Source organism: Odocoileus virginianus, chromosome 22 (genome assembly GCF_023699985.2).
Source record: "Odocoileus virginianus isolate 20LAN1187 ecotype Illinois chromosome 22, Ovbor_1.2, whole genome shotgun sequence".
Taxonomy (NCBI): Eukaryota; Metazoa; Chordata; class Mammalia; order Artiodactyla; family Cervidae; genus Odocoileus; species Odocoileus virginianus.
In genome coordinates, this window is record NC_069695.1 from 3,006,572 (window position 1) to 3,019,642 (window position 13,071).

At 44.0% G+C, this 13,071-nt stretch overlaps 1 protein-coding gene across 13 annotated transcripts in view; it reads right to left on the bottom strand.

Moving 5' to 3' along the window:
* Window positions 1–13,071, bottom strand: part of NEDD4L (NEDD4 like E3 ubiquitin protein ligase) — a 363,454-nt gene that overhangs the window by 130,604 nt on the left and 219,779 nt on the right. The gene's annotated exons all lie outside the window — the stretch shown is intronic.

Sequence of the window (13,071 nt, forward strand, 5' to 3'; positions counted from 1 at the left end):
AAACGGAGCACACTGCCAACTGGAACGTACTGAATGGATAAATGCATTAGCCCAACTCGTTACGAAGTCATAAAGCCCTCTCTACAACACCCAGCCGTCAACAACCACACAGGGCCCCAAAACGGAAAACAAACAAGGCCAGTTTACGCTTCTCTGCCCGACATTTCAAAAGTGAAGATGGAATCTAAAGACACGTAAGGAAATCTTTATGACCTCACACATTCCTATCTGTCCTGTCTTCAGGGATCTCAGCAGAGGCTAAATATGAGACACAGAATTTAGGAAAGGAAATAAGAACTGCCTTTGGGGGGGTGGGGAGGGAGTTTGAGATTAGCAGACACAAAGTACTATATCCTACGATGGATTATCAACAAGGTCCTGCTGTATCGCACAAGGATCTATATTTCATATCCCGTGATAAACCACAATGAAAAGTGTAAGAAAAAAAATGTAACTACATATATAACCAAATCACTTACTGTACAGTAGAAATTAACACAACACTCTAGATTAACTATAATTCAATGAACAAAAAAATTTTTAAGTGCCTTCCTATCATTTTCAAGAGCAACAGGGACAGAGTAAAGAGACAAAGTATGTAATTAAATAGTTAATAAAGGGACAAAGTATGTAATTATAGTTCATCCCACTAGGGGATGGTAAGTAAAAAATACGGGAGAGCCCTGTAAATTAATGGTTACTCAAGAGAGCAGTTTTGCTTAACCATAAGCCCAAGCAGGCTTGCTTATCAACAAAACCATGCCACAGAAGCACGGGGCATGCCCCCAGACAATACAACAATGGAGACACGAGGCCCACATCCTGCCAGAGAGCTCAGTGAGTTAGGGACCCCTAGGACACGCTCTCCGCACACATAAAAGACAGTAATCTGTGGACCTGGCTTGACCACATAGGGATAATAAAACTCCCCTGTTCAACCTGGAGGAGGAGCTGGTGATGGATGCATGATGTCCACTCAAGAAAGAGGAAGGCGTTCTTCTCCCCTCCTCGCTTCTCCTTCGATTATAAAACTGTATCCCCGTGAGTGACCTCAGGGCCTGGCACCCTCCTGCCCACCCGCCTGTGAGCCTCACAAGCTTCCTATTCTAACAGATCACTTCCCATCTCTTACTTTGCCTCTTGTTGAATTCTTTTCCGTGCTGAGACATAAAGGACTGTGGTACTAGAGGCTCTTCAGAGCCCCCCAAACAACACCCAAAGGGTTTGCAGAGGCATAACTGGAGTGAGGGCCCCTTTATACATCTCAAAGGTGGTATCAGATGCTAAGTGCTCTTCCTCTAGAAAGTCAGATGATCCATACTTTTAAAAACAGCTACTTTTTTCCCCAGGTTCCAGAGAAGCTAGATCAAAATTCGACTTTTTTAATCTACCAAGGTGCTTCTGCGTGATCTACGGATAGGACACAGCCCTGACGTGAAAGCGCTGGGGTCCGGGCACATCTTCAACACCCCGAGGACTACCACCCGCTTCCCTCTCTGCGCTCAGCGTCACTGGGATCCCCCTTCGCTCCCCCAACTCCCTTCGCGGGACCTCTGCGGGCCGGAGAGAAGGCTCCTTCTGCTCACCCGTCAGACCCCGGCCACAGTCGGCCACTGAGGGGGCTTCTCCCCACCACCCTTCTTCACACAGGCCTCCCCATCACTCTCTCTGTCTCAGCATTCCATTTACCTCCTTTGGCGTATTTACATAAATGCTCACTTCATTTAGTAGTATCTTTTTACTACCTAGCACAACTAGAATAACTGGAACATAAGCCTCCCAAGAGTGGTGGCCACGTCTCTCTTACAGAACACCTGCATCTCCAGAACTGCATCCGGAAGGTAAAAGGAATTCGGAAGGGTCACGAATCCTCCCTGACCTTCAGGTTCATAAAGGAAGCAACAACAAGCAAAGCACAAACCTCTCTGGAGCTAATTAATTTTTTTTGTTAAAGGGAGGAAGCTGCATTAAATAATATTAATTTCCTGCCAGCTTTACCACTGAATTATAGCTTATGTCACAGCTGTTACCTAAAGACTTGGGTTTAGTAAATAGTTACTATTTAATCAGTTAAAGATTTGTTTTCTAGTCTCTAATTTCCAGTAAATTTAACACTGCAAAATGTTAACACAAATAAAGATTTGTCTGGGGTAAAAAACTATCCCTGATCTTTTATTACATTTTAAGTATCATAAAGGCATATAAGAAAAGTCTAATATATGAAAAAATCAGAAGTGATAAAGTCTTTATATTTTTCCTACACTGGAATTTATCTTCTATACCAGAGATGATGTCCAATCTATAACAAACTGCAGTCCTATGTTTGAAGTTGTAATTTGCTGACAATCTCATTTCAAGCACATCCAAAATTAGCAACTAATTCTTTACACATACTTTATTAATAGACTCCTGAAATTCAGAGATTAGAAAGAAGCACACTGAATGTGAAGTAGGGAAAGAAAAATAAAGGCTCATTTTAATACAGTTATTATCAGGTAAATGTAATCAATGAGCTTAACTCAATTCCTACATTTTTATCCTATTCAACAGCAAAAGACACAATATGTGCAATTACATAACTCTTGATAAAATTACTGATCTATAATCAACTGTACATCATGGTTTATAATTTGGTTTTCAGACTTTACAGAGCTAAAGAGCAAGTTTTAAATTATGACAACTCTGTTTGGATTTAATGAAAATCAGAAAGAACATTCCCAGAAGTACATCTAGGGGAAAGGCAGCCACTATTATAAAGTGATCTTGGTTTGGCCTTTAAAAAAGAGGAGAATAAATCATTTTTGCTACACACCAGAAACTAACACAACATTGCAAATTAACTATAGTTCAATTTAAAACAAAAACAAAAAAGGACAATAAACCATCAAACCCTTCAAAGTCCTTAACTTAAAGTCTGAAGTTGCCGACACCTGGTAGTTTAGTGACTCATAAAATCTTTTCTAAGGAAACTTTTTATTGATCTTTTTCATGGTTCTTCCATACAGTCCAGTAGAAAATTTATTAACCCTAAAAGGATAAGGACAAAACCCAGACAGCAATAAGAATTAAGATGGACCACAAATGTGTGCACAAACATAAAAGCAGATGACAGGTTTGCTGGGCACCCAACCCCTAAACACCTGTGAAGAACTGACATCTTTTCCTTCAGAGGGAAGAATAATAAAAGCTCACACTGATTAAGCACTAATACACTACATGTGCCAAGAACTGTGCGCAACAGCTGGCACAGACTCTGTCCCACTGAATTCTGAAGTCTTAAAATGATCTGATTCCAGACATGCTAAAAGGGAAAAAAAGAATAAAACAGGCAAAGGGACTGGAAAGACAAAAGACAAATCACATGCTTTATTCAAAAGGAACGACTCAAATCCTTCCTCTCAGCCTATTTACAGCCTCACTCTATAAACAATCCTAACAAGCTTGTCTAAACACCTCCTGAATCCTTAGCAGGTAAGAGGAAGGCAAGTTACTATCCTGATGGCTATAAGAAGTGGTAATTGGCGAGCAAGAGAGATGGGAAATCAACATAAGCAGCAAGTTCTTCCCAAAGATCATGGGTGTCTTGAGAGCTTTAATGATGATGCAAAATGTATTATATATCTTATTAAGCCCTGATGGCATCATTAAGAAAAACTTCCATAAAGAATAACTACATTATACAATAATCCTTTGCTGTGAGGGTAACAGTCAAAAACAAACAAAACAGAGATATGCTTAGAATGTTCTACTTAAGACAGCATGAAAAGCAGTGACAGAATCGTGTGAGCCACCCTTGGAGAGCTCATCTGTAAGACTGCCAGATGCAGCTGGAGTGAACACTCCCTGTGCTGGGTGCAGTGGGCTTCTGAGGTGGCGCAAGTGGTGAAGAATCCGCCTGCCAACGCAGGAGACTCAAAAGACACGGGTTCGATCCCTGGGTTGGGAAGATTCCCTGCAGTAAGAAATGGCAACCCACTCCAGTATTCCTGCCTGGAAAATTCCATGGATAGAAGAGCCTGGTGGGCTACAGTCCATGGGGTCACAAAGTGTCGGATACGACTGGACACGCATGCACGCCCTGGGTGTAGCAGGAACAGCAACGGTTTGGGCATGAGGCCTCCTGGTATCAAAGCTCTGTGACCCTCTTCCTGTGTGCCAAAACATACACTTGCTCGTTTAAAAAGTGAGATACTGGAGCAGCTAACCTTAAAATCCTTTTGCATTTTTAATATTCTGCTTTTAAACATTACAGGGAAGAAAGCACCTATTACCACTTCTCTGAAATTCATGAAGGCTTGACGCCTTGTCAACACTTCCAAGAAGTGGAGTTTTCCAAACCACAAAAATGCACTCAGTTAATATTTACAGAAGGAAGATAACTTTCGTTCCCTGGAGAAAAGTCACATTTGCAGGTAAGATCTGACAGGGCAGACCGGTCTTACCTGTCTAGAATTGGAACCCCACTTTCACTTGCTTGTTGCAGTTGGAAACGGAGGAGAAAATTATTGCTTTCATTTCGAAGCAATTTGGGGAGAGAAATTTTTCTCCATACAAGTTGCAAATATCCAACTGGAACATGCTGTTGCTCTTAACATATAGGCCTCCTTGGAATGGAAATTTACCTTGTGGACTAAGCCACAAAAGGACACCCCACTTCCAGCACGAGCCACCACATAGACAGATGTGTATTTGAAGGGGGGTGATGAGGAAAGAACACATAAGAAAAAATGCACTAAATGAGTATTTACACCAGGGGTGATTAATTAACGCCAAGCCAAGATTAAGGTGGTCTCTAGCACCAACTTCTTAAACCAGTTGTTCTCAACCCTGGCTGCACGTCAGAGTCACCTGGTACCATCCCCCACTCCCAGCAATCACCCGCTCCTGGCCATGGGGTCCTTTAAAGAACTGGATAATCAGAATCAGTGAGGTTCTCCTTACCAAATCGGCATCATCCTTGGCAGATTCCATTCTGCTAGGAGTCTGCCTGTGAATAGGCAGAAAGAGTAATACATGAAAAGAAAACTGAAAAATCTGATGACCAGTGGCTTATGCTGGACAGAAGGTTAATATTAATACTTAATTCTTCCTGCTGTGTTGAACTATTTAAACCCCATTCTGAATGCAGGGTGCAGAGAGAGAGAGAGAGAAAAAAGAGAGGCCCTCAGTGGGCCTGGAAATGCCTTTGAGAACCTAGGATTTTCTCAGTTGTGAAGCAATGGCTTTTTAAACTTCTATCCTGCAGACAAAGACCATTTAGTCCTGTCCCGCCCCCAACATGACCGACCTTCCCTGGCCCTCCACACCCCCCCCCCCCCCCCCACCCCCCCCCACCCCCCCCCACCCCCGCCGCTTCAGGGAAGTCTTCCCGCGTCTGTTTTGCTTGGCAACACACACCGGCATTCCAACACAGGCCACCTGGCCACCGAGAGAAGGTTGCAACACATTCATGTGGCAAAATAAGAAACCTGCTCAAAAGGAAAAACTATCTGCACGGAGGGTTCTGGGAGCACAGATCAGCAGATGCAGGGCTCTGCTCCCTAAGGGAGGCGCCTCTGAACCGCTTGGTACCCTGCCCCTGACCCCTTCCTGGTCGCGAGGCTGAGACACTGCTCCCAGGCCCGCTCTCTCTAATGGAACTTTCCACCCTCCGGGGCCTCCGTCGGCTTCTCCAAACCCAGCACCTCTGCACAGGCCTGAGGAGGTTGGTTCCAAGAAATGAGGAGAAATTGGCTGGGGCCACTTTCTGATGCCTTAGGCAGGACATCAGCACAAAACATTGGGAGCCTGGTATTTCCCTTTGTTTCAACCCACGTTATCAGGGAAATTGTCGCTGGGACAAAAGAGCATCAATTTCCTTCGCCGCGACTTAAGAATGCTCTCCCCGGCTCATGTCTTCTCCCTGAACCGAGGCTGTGACCGTGTTTCAAGGCCTCCGTCTGTCAAGGAAGCACACGATGGAGCAGAGGACAAAAACAATGACCTCAGACACCGGGGAAAGCAGACGCAGCAAGCCCTGCTCCCGGACATGACTTCTGAGAGGCCGGCCTCTCTCTGGGGGTGAGGCCTGCAGGCCAGACGAGCTATTTTCAACGCGGTGGGCCTGCTCTGCAGCCCACACTTTATCCATCAATGGACAGCATGCCTTATAATAAATGCAATCTGCAAGTCAGGAGCAGACTGCCTGGTGCACAAGTGCAAAAAATAAACCCACCCACATCCTGCCGTGACACAGGCAGCAGAAAGCATCTTGAAAGAACACTTGCTTAAAGAGAAAAACTGCTTCCCATTTTTCAAGCACTGTGACACCACAGGAACAGTCTCCGGTACTAAGGTTTGACAGCCTGAGAACTGAGGCTAGACTAACTAGCCTGAGAAAACTCGCGACTCCTCCGAGGTTCTGGAAGAGGAAACGCAGCCAAGGCCCCGGCTCTGCCCGCCCTGTAAGGGGACGGGGCGGCTCTGAGGCCTCCCCCTTTCTGCCTGCAGCCCCCGTACGGGAGCCGGTGCGGGCCCTGAGGATGCAAACGGATCGCACCTGCCGTCAGCAGCCTCCTCCGTCCGTAGGAGACCCACTCCATCTGAGGGCGCGAGGGCTGAACACCCTGTCCCTCTGCGCCCATTTCAGCCCTGTCCACCTCCACACCAGTCCTCCTACCTCCAGGCATGTGCTGGCAGAATAGGTCTGTGGACGGTAGGCAGACAGGCAAGGAAGGGATTCACTCAACTCCACATTTGATGGCAAGGGAGGAATTATTCATGCTGATCACCACTCACCCCGTACGCCCCCTCCCCCCGCAAATTCTTCAACAACTGTTCACATTAAGAAACAACAGGTTGAAACTTGCTAACTGTGATCAAGGAATTAAAATTCTTCAGCAAATACAGAAATCACATCACTGGTGGTTTCTACCTTCAGTCTTTCAAAAACACAGCTCCTCCCACTGACCCACCGAGACAAATCCCGGCCATCTTTCCAGATCTGGTTCTGACCTTCCCCTTCCGTGACATCACTCCTGTCCATCATGACCCACAGCTCCTGTCCTATGTATAAGCATGCCTCAATGGTGGGAATCTAGGAGGCTGGGAAGCCTGGTTTGTAGAACTTTCTGTTCAGCAGACAACAGCTCAGACGAGGCATGTGTGCCCAGCAGAAGCACCGACTCAGGAGAACAGGCACAGGCAAGCGCTGGTTCCCACCACAGGCAGTGGGTGACAGACCACTTACAGCGCTTTGCACGCTGCATATTCAAAAATAACTGCTGCACGCTTGTGAGACACAAAGAATATTCTCAAGGGTGAAAATAACACCCTCAGTTTCCTCATCTTTCAACTGGAAGGGAACTGGTCTACGTAATTCTTAAGGAAACTCACATCTCTAAGTTTATAAACATAAAACAAAGAAACGACTCTTGCTGCATACACTCGTCAAAGGAGAGTGCCAGCCTACAGGATACAAGAGCGCCTCTTGCTAATATAATTTCAACCGAGGGTGCAGGCAGGCCCTGAAGCACATTGTGTTTCTACGAAACTATTTTCAGCACTGTGTCCTTTGCTATAGCATCTGGGTATCCTCATAATATATATGTGAATGTGTAGAATATTATAGCAGGATTAAAAATGGCTTCTACTATAAGAGATTGAAAGTGAAAAAGTGATAGCCACGTCAGTCGTGTCCGACTCTCTGTGACCCCATGGACTGTAGCCCACCAGGCTCCTCTGTCCATGGAATTCTCCAGGCAAGAACACTGGAGTGGGTTTCCATGTCCTTCTCCAGGGGATCTTCCTGACCCAGGGATTGAAGCTGGGTCCCCTGCATTGCAGGCAGATTCTTTACCATTTGAGACAAGAGGTTAACAAAGTTAAATACTGAAATTACATTAAAATGTTTAAAGTTATACTACAATTTAGCATCTCTTTTTTCAAGTGGTAAAGCATGATCACTAAGTACATACTGAATAGATACTAAGCTTAAGGTGCTTTTACTCTTGAGAAAGATACTATAAAAGAACCGAGAACTAGGCTGTTAGTGTGCAGTGTTCAACCCAGCCCAACTCCTTAGGAAAGTTGAGTCCCACAATGGACCTTCTTGCCGGAAAACCTCTCTGCTTTGAAGAAGCACTAGGTTCTTCGGCTGGAATTTAGTACACGTGTTTCAGTTTTTCTACTCCACCTTGACTTTTCTGCTCAGCTCAGATTTTAAACAATCGGACCACAGCAACATTTCTGTCCTCCTTGAAGAGTCAAATGCCTAGCCGGGTATTTAAAAAAAAAAAAAAAACAACCTCAACAAGTATGATAATGAAGCTTTAAAAGGTCACTCAAGGAACTGGATGAGTTACAACATTTGCGGGTCATTAAATATATTTTAAAAGTTTGTCAGTTCTGGATTATCCCACAGAGAGTAAGAATAAAAAAACTATACATCTATCAAATTATTTGAAGCCTCACATACCTAATATAATGACATCCCTACCCTGTCTGAACCTCCCAGGAAAAGGTAAGCAACAAAAGATCACGGATTAAAAGCAGATTCCTCAGAGTTATTACAGATGTAAATGCCACCTAACTTGCCCTGATGTATAAAAATGAAGCCCCAAAAGAAGGCTATGCAAATTCTGAAAGGCAAATTTGCCTGGGGAAATGCTGGTCTTTTCCCTCCTGGAGGGACTTCTTCACTTTCTGCTTACCACGTATAGGTCATAATACTCAGTACTAAAATAAACAAGTTGTTTCAAAGAAGAGATAGTTGGGGTAGACACCTCAAGGAACCAAAACCAAGTATTTGAACACCTAGTGTGCCCACAGGGGGCTTCCCTTGTAGCTCAGTCAGTAAAGAATCTGCCTGCAATGCAGGAGACCTGAGTTCAGTTCCTGGGTCTGGAAGATCCCTGGAGAAGGAAATGGCAACCCACTCCAGTATTCCTGCCTGGAGGATCCCATGGACAGAGGAGCCTGGGGGGCTACAGTCCCTGGGGTCACAAGAGTCAGTCAAGGCTTAGCGACGAAACCACAAGTGTGGCCACGACAATCAAACCAGAGAAAGCAGGGTCCCTTTCAACTCAATTGATCATACAGCCATGACCTTTTCCTTCCCATGAAGCAGTCTAGTCCAAAGTCTCAGAACAGCCCTTGGTTCTAAAATGATCAGGGTATAAAAAGCAGGCTACATGAAATTCAATCTACTTCACCTCCAGCCTGAAGATTACACTTCCTGTTAAGATGTGGTGATGCCTGGAGACCCGTGAGGTGTCCATTCAGGACTCATCAAGAAACAGGCAGGACACTGACCATTTCATTCAGGCCCACCCATGCGGCCCACTATTTCACTGCTATTCCCTCTTGCCCAAGGAAGCTATAGCAAAATAAATAAATAAATAAAAACAAGGGATTTTAAAAAGGAAAATCCATTGGAAATATCATGCATCTGTGATGCATGCTGTGTTGAGATTATTTCTAAAAATCTTTCTACCATCTCCATCTGCCCAGAAAAAGTCACCAAGCTCCTAAACAACACATTTTAGCACATATTTTCAACACTGTCCTCTCAGGCCTTTTTCACCTTAAACTGCAGCTGACTCTAAATCGTGGGTACACTGGTGTTCTCTCTTGTGGAGGACATGGAATAGTATGCTGCCTGGTATGAATCAAGGGAAGTACATGACTGCAGACAGGTTACCAAACCTCTCAATAACCACCAGCCAATTGTGGAGTGGGCTTCCTGAGCTTCTTTTGGCATTCAGAATGGAAACTTAGATATTCTGGTATTCAAGCATTCAAGCAACAGTTTCAACACCTTCCATGAATTTCTGCTTTTTCCTCATTTTTTGCAAATGTCTTGGAGTTAAAAAGGGTCAATGTATTTAGGGCATTGATCCATCTCAGCAGTAATGCAGTTGATTAATTTTATTTAAAAAAATCTGCTTGATCAAATGGCACAGACTCCTATTCAGAATTTTTATCATCTGAGCTATAGGGAAGTGACTATTTAGATTAGCCTCAGTTAATTTTACACTATCAACTATACAGAGACACAACATTGATTAAATTTAAGGTAATTCTTACATGGAATAAATTGTCTTCTGGTATTGGGAACTTTTGTGCAGAGATAATGATTTTCTTATTAGCATGTATTATAAAATTGTAGTTTTAGTTCAATGCCGAAGAACTCTGCCTCCAAGCTTAGCCAAGAGAAGCAGCTGCAGCATTTATGAAAACCTGCAGTATCCAATAAGGCCTCTCCCAAATACTGCCCTCATTTGTAAACCACACAACGTGGAAATTTTGTACAGATAACGTTAGATTCCTGCTCAAAAGCCACAGCCAATAAGAAGGAAAGACGAACAACTGGAAACATGGCCTGGTTTTAAAATAAATAAATAAATACACACACACACACACACACACACAGCCAAAATGACATGGCAAACCAACAACATGTCTGAAATGCCAGCAGATATAACTACACTTAAGTTTCAAAACTTAATCGCACAAACACAATTAAAGGTCCTTTTGTCAGAGGCAGAGCTGAGGAATGAACTGCAGTCTCTTCAAGGCCTGTGTCACCACAGGGCACTGCTAAGGCCTTGTGATGCTGATTATCCGAGGGGCAAACACTGGGGAAGGCTGAGCTAACGGTACACAGGAGATCAAAGCCAGTTTTCAAAGCAAACAATTCCAGGTATTTCTTAAATTTCTGTGGCCCTGTGTCTAACGCCCTGTGATCAAAAACCGACTGTTCACGGCCACCCAATCGCCTCCCTTGGGGAACAATGTGTACCTTACAGAGATGTGGGTAAGAGAGGAGAAGACCACCACAACGCCGCACTGAAGCCTCACCATGAACCCATGAGGTGGGTGTCTTTAGCCTCCTTTTTCACTGACAAGGGGGAACGCTCAGAGAGGCAGTCTCACTTCCTGGGACACGGCAGGAATCTGCAGAGTCCAGTCCACGAGGCCGGTGCTCCGAAGCACCCACTGAAGCTGCCATCTCCAGAATCCTCAGCATTAAAACGCCACATCACATAAAGCACTGAGCTGTCACACAGGTGTTTTATGTGTAAAGATAGAAACATATTTCTAAAATTCCCATTCTGCACAGATACAAAAAATGACAGAATGTGATACTGTCATTAGGGGTGTGTCATTAGTTATCACACCTAATGACCGTATCACATTTCTTCACTGGAAACAGTGAAATATCACTATTTAGCTACATGATGGTCAGAAAAGCTGAGCGAGATAGTCGGATGGTTATATTAAGTGAAATAAAGGCTGGCACTCATCGGATTGTGAAGTGCTACAGAGATGTGAGTGATCACCCACAAGCCCTTTGTGTTTCTGTGTGTATACACCTACGACATTATCACCTACACTTTTCACTAATCCCTCTAAGGTGAAATTTCGAGTTACATAATATTGGAACACGCTTGAATAGAACCATGTTGAGAGAGACAGCTGAGAAGGAAAGTTCACAGAATCCGATCAGAGACCAAGTCAATGAAAGGACTGCTAGCTTTTTTAAAATTCACTATGTTGTGGTGATGGTGCTTTTAAATAAAGAAAGAATCTGCCTGCAATGCAGGAGACCAGGGTTTGATCTCTGGGTTGGGAAGATCCCCTGGAGAAGGGAATGGCTACCCACTCCAGGATTCTTGCCTGAAGAATTCCATGGACAGAGGAGCCTGGCGGGCTACAGTCCATGGGGTCACAAAGAGTCAGACACGACTGAAAGACTAATGCTTGTACATATTTCCCTAGAATTAATTTTTTAAGGTACAAAGGAGACACCAACTAATACTAATGTCAAAAATGTCCTGGAGAGTCAAATCACCCTGTCTAAAAGAGATCTAAACTAAAATTCTCCCCAAAGAAAAATAGCTTGGGTGTTCCTCTGCTGTTCAGTAAAACGAATTGGGAGTCACAGACGACCACCACGCCGCTTCTGTGACATGGGTGTCCATGGGAAGGGCACAGGGGGAAATTCAGAGAGCCTCGGAAGAAGTAAAGAAAGAACACTCTTTCCCTGTAGCCTATGGCGTGGGTGTCAGAAGTGTTCTGCCCCCGGCCCTTTGATCTCTGTTTACATTATGAATTCTGTGTCAGCAAGAAACAGTGTCCCAGAAACTTTCCAAGGACCCAGTGTAATGTTATATACACAGTGGGCCTTAAACACTTAATGGCATCATTAATGGGATTAGAAAACCAGCTCCTAAAACTTGTGGGATGCAGAGCCAAGCAGTTACTATGCAGGCAAGCATCGGGAAAGGGCACAGAAACCCCTGATAAACAGGATCCCTCTTCCTCAGAGTCACTATTACGCAGTTAGGAAGCTTAACCCAACCAAGGAACACAAAACACTAATCTAAGAAAATAACTAAATTATTCATTAAATAACCATCAAAATGCTACAAAGTAAACCAATAAGTTATAAGCATTTTGAAATACTGTAACATTGTAACTGATAACTCTAAAAAAATCAATTCTGTCTTACATCACAGACTGGGTTGAAAAAAAAAAAAAAATCAAGGATCACAAGAGGTCCCTGGAATCTGATTAGCATTTTTTTTTGGACAATCATGTTGCATTTTAAATTTATTCGTGACAGTCATGACAGGATGTCTAGGAGGCACAGAGCAAAGTTCTCAACAAAATAACCTTGTAATAAGGTCTAAGGCATGGATCGTAACATCTGAGCACCTTCGCCAAAGGAATCTTGAAAGGTTTTCCCCATCAAGAAAGATTTTTGACACCATTCAAAAGACCTGACTGTAATCGGTTTTTCATGTAAACTAATAACGAAATGCCCTTCTGTCCAAAGCAGCAGATATTTGAAACGTCAAAAGAGCCTGGTGGCGGCCAGACTGCAGACGCCCAAGTGAATGTTTTCCCTCAAGATAAATAAGGCCGTCGCAGCTGCTGCCTACTCTTAACACCCCTGCCCATCTGAAACACGTACGGAGTGCTGAATGGAGCAGACAATTTTGTTACGAGACAAGTTTTGTTTCTGCTTCTTGAAGAAGCAAGTTTTCGCTTAAAAGAAAAAGCCAGCTTCCTACCAACCCTTCGCAA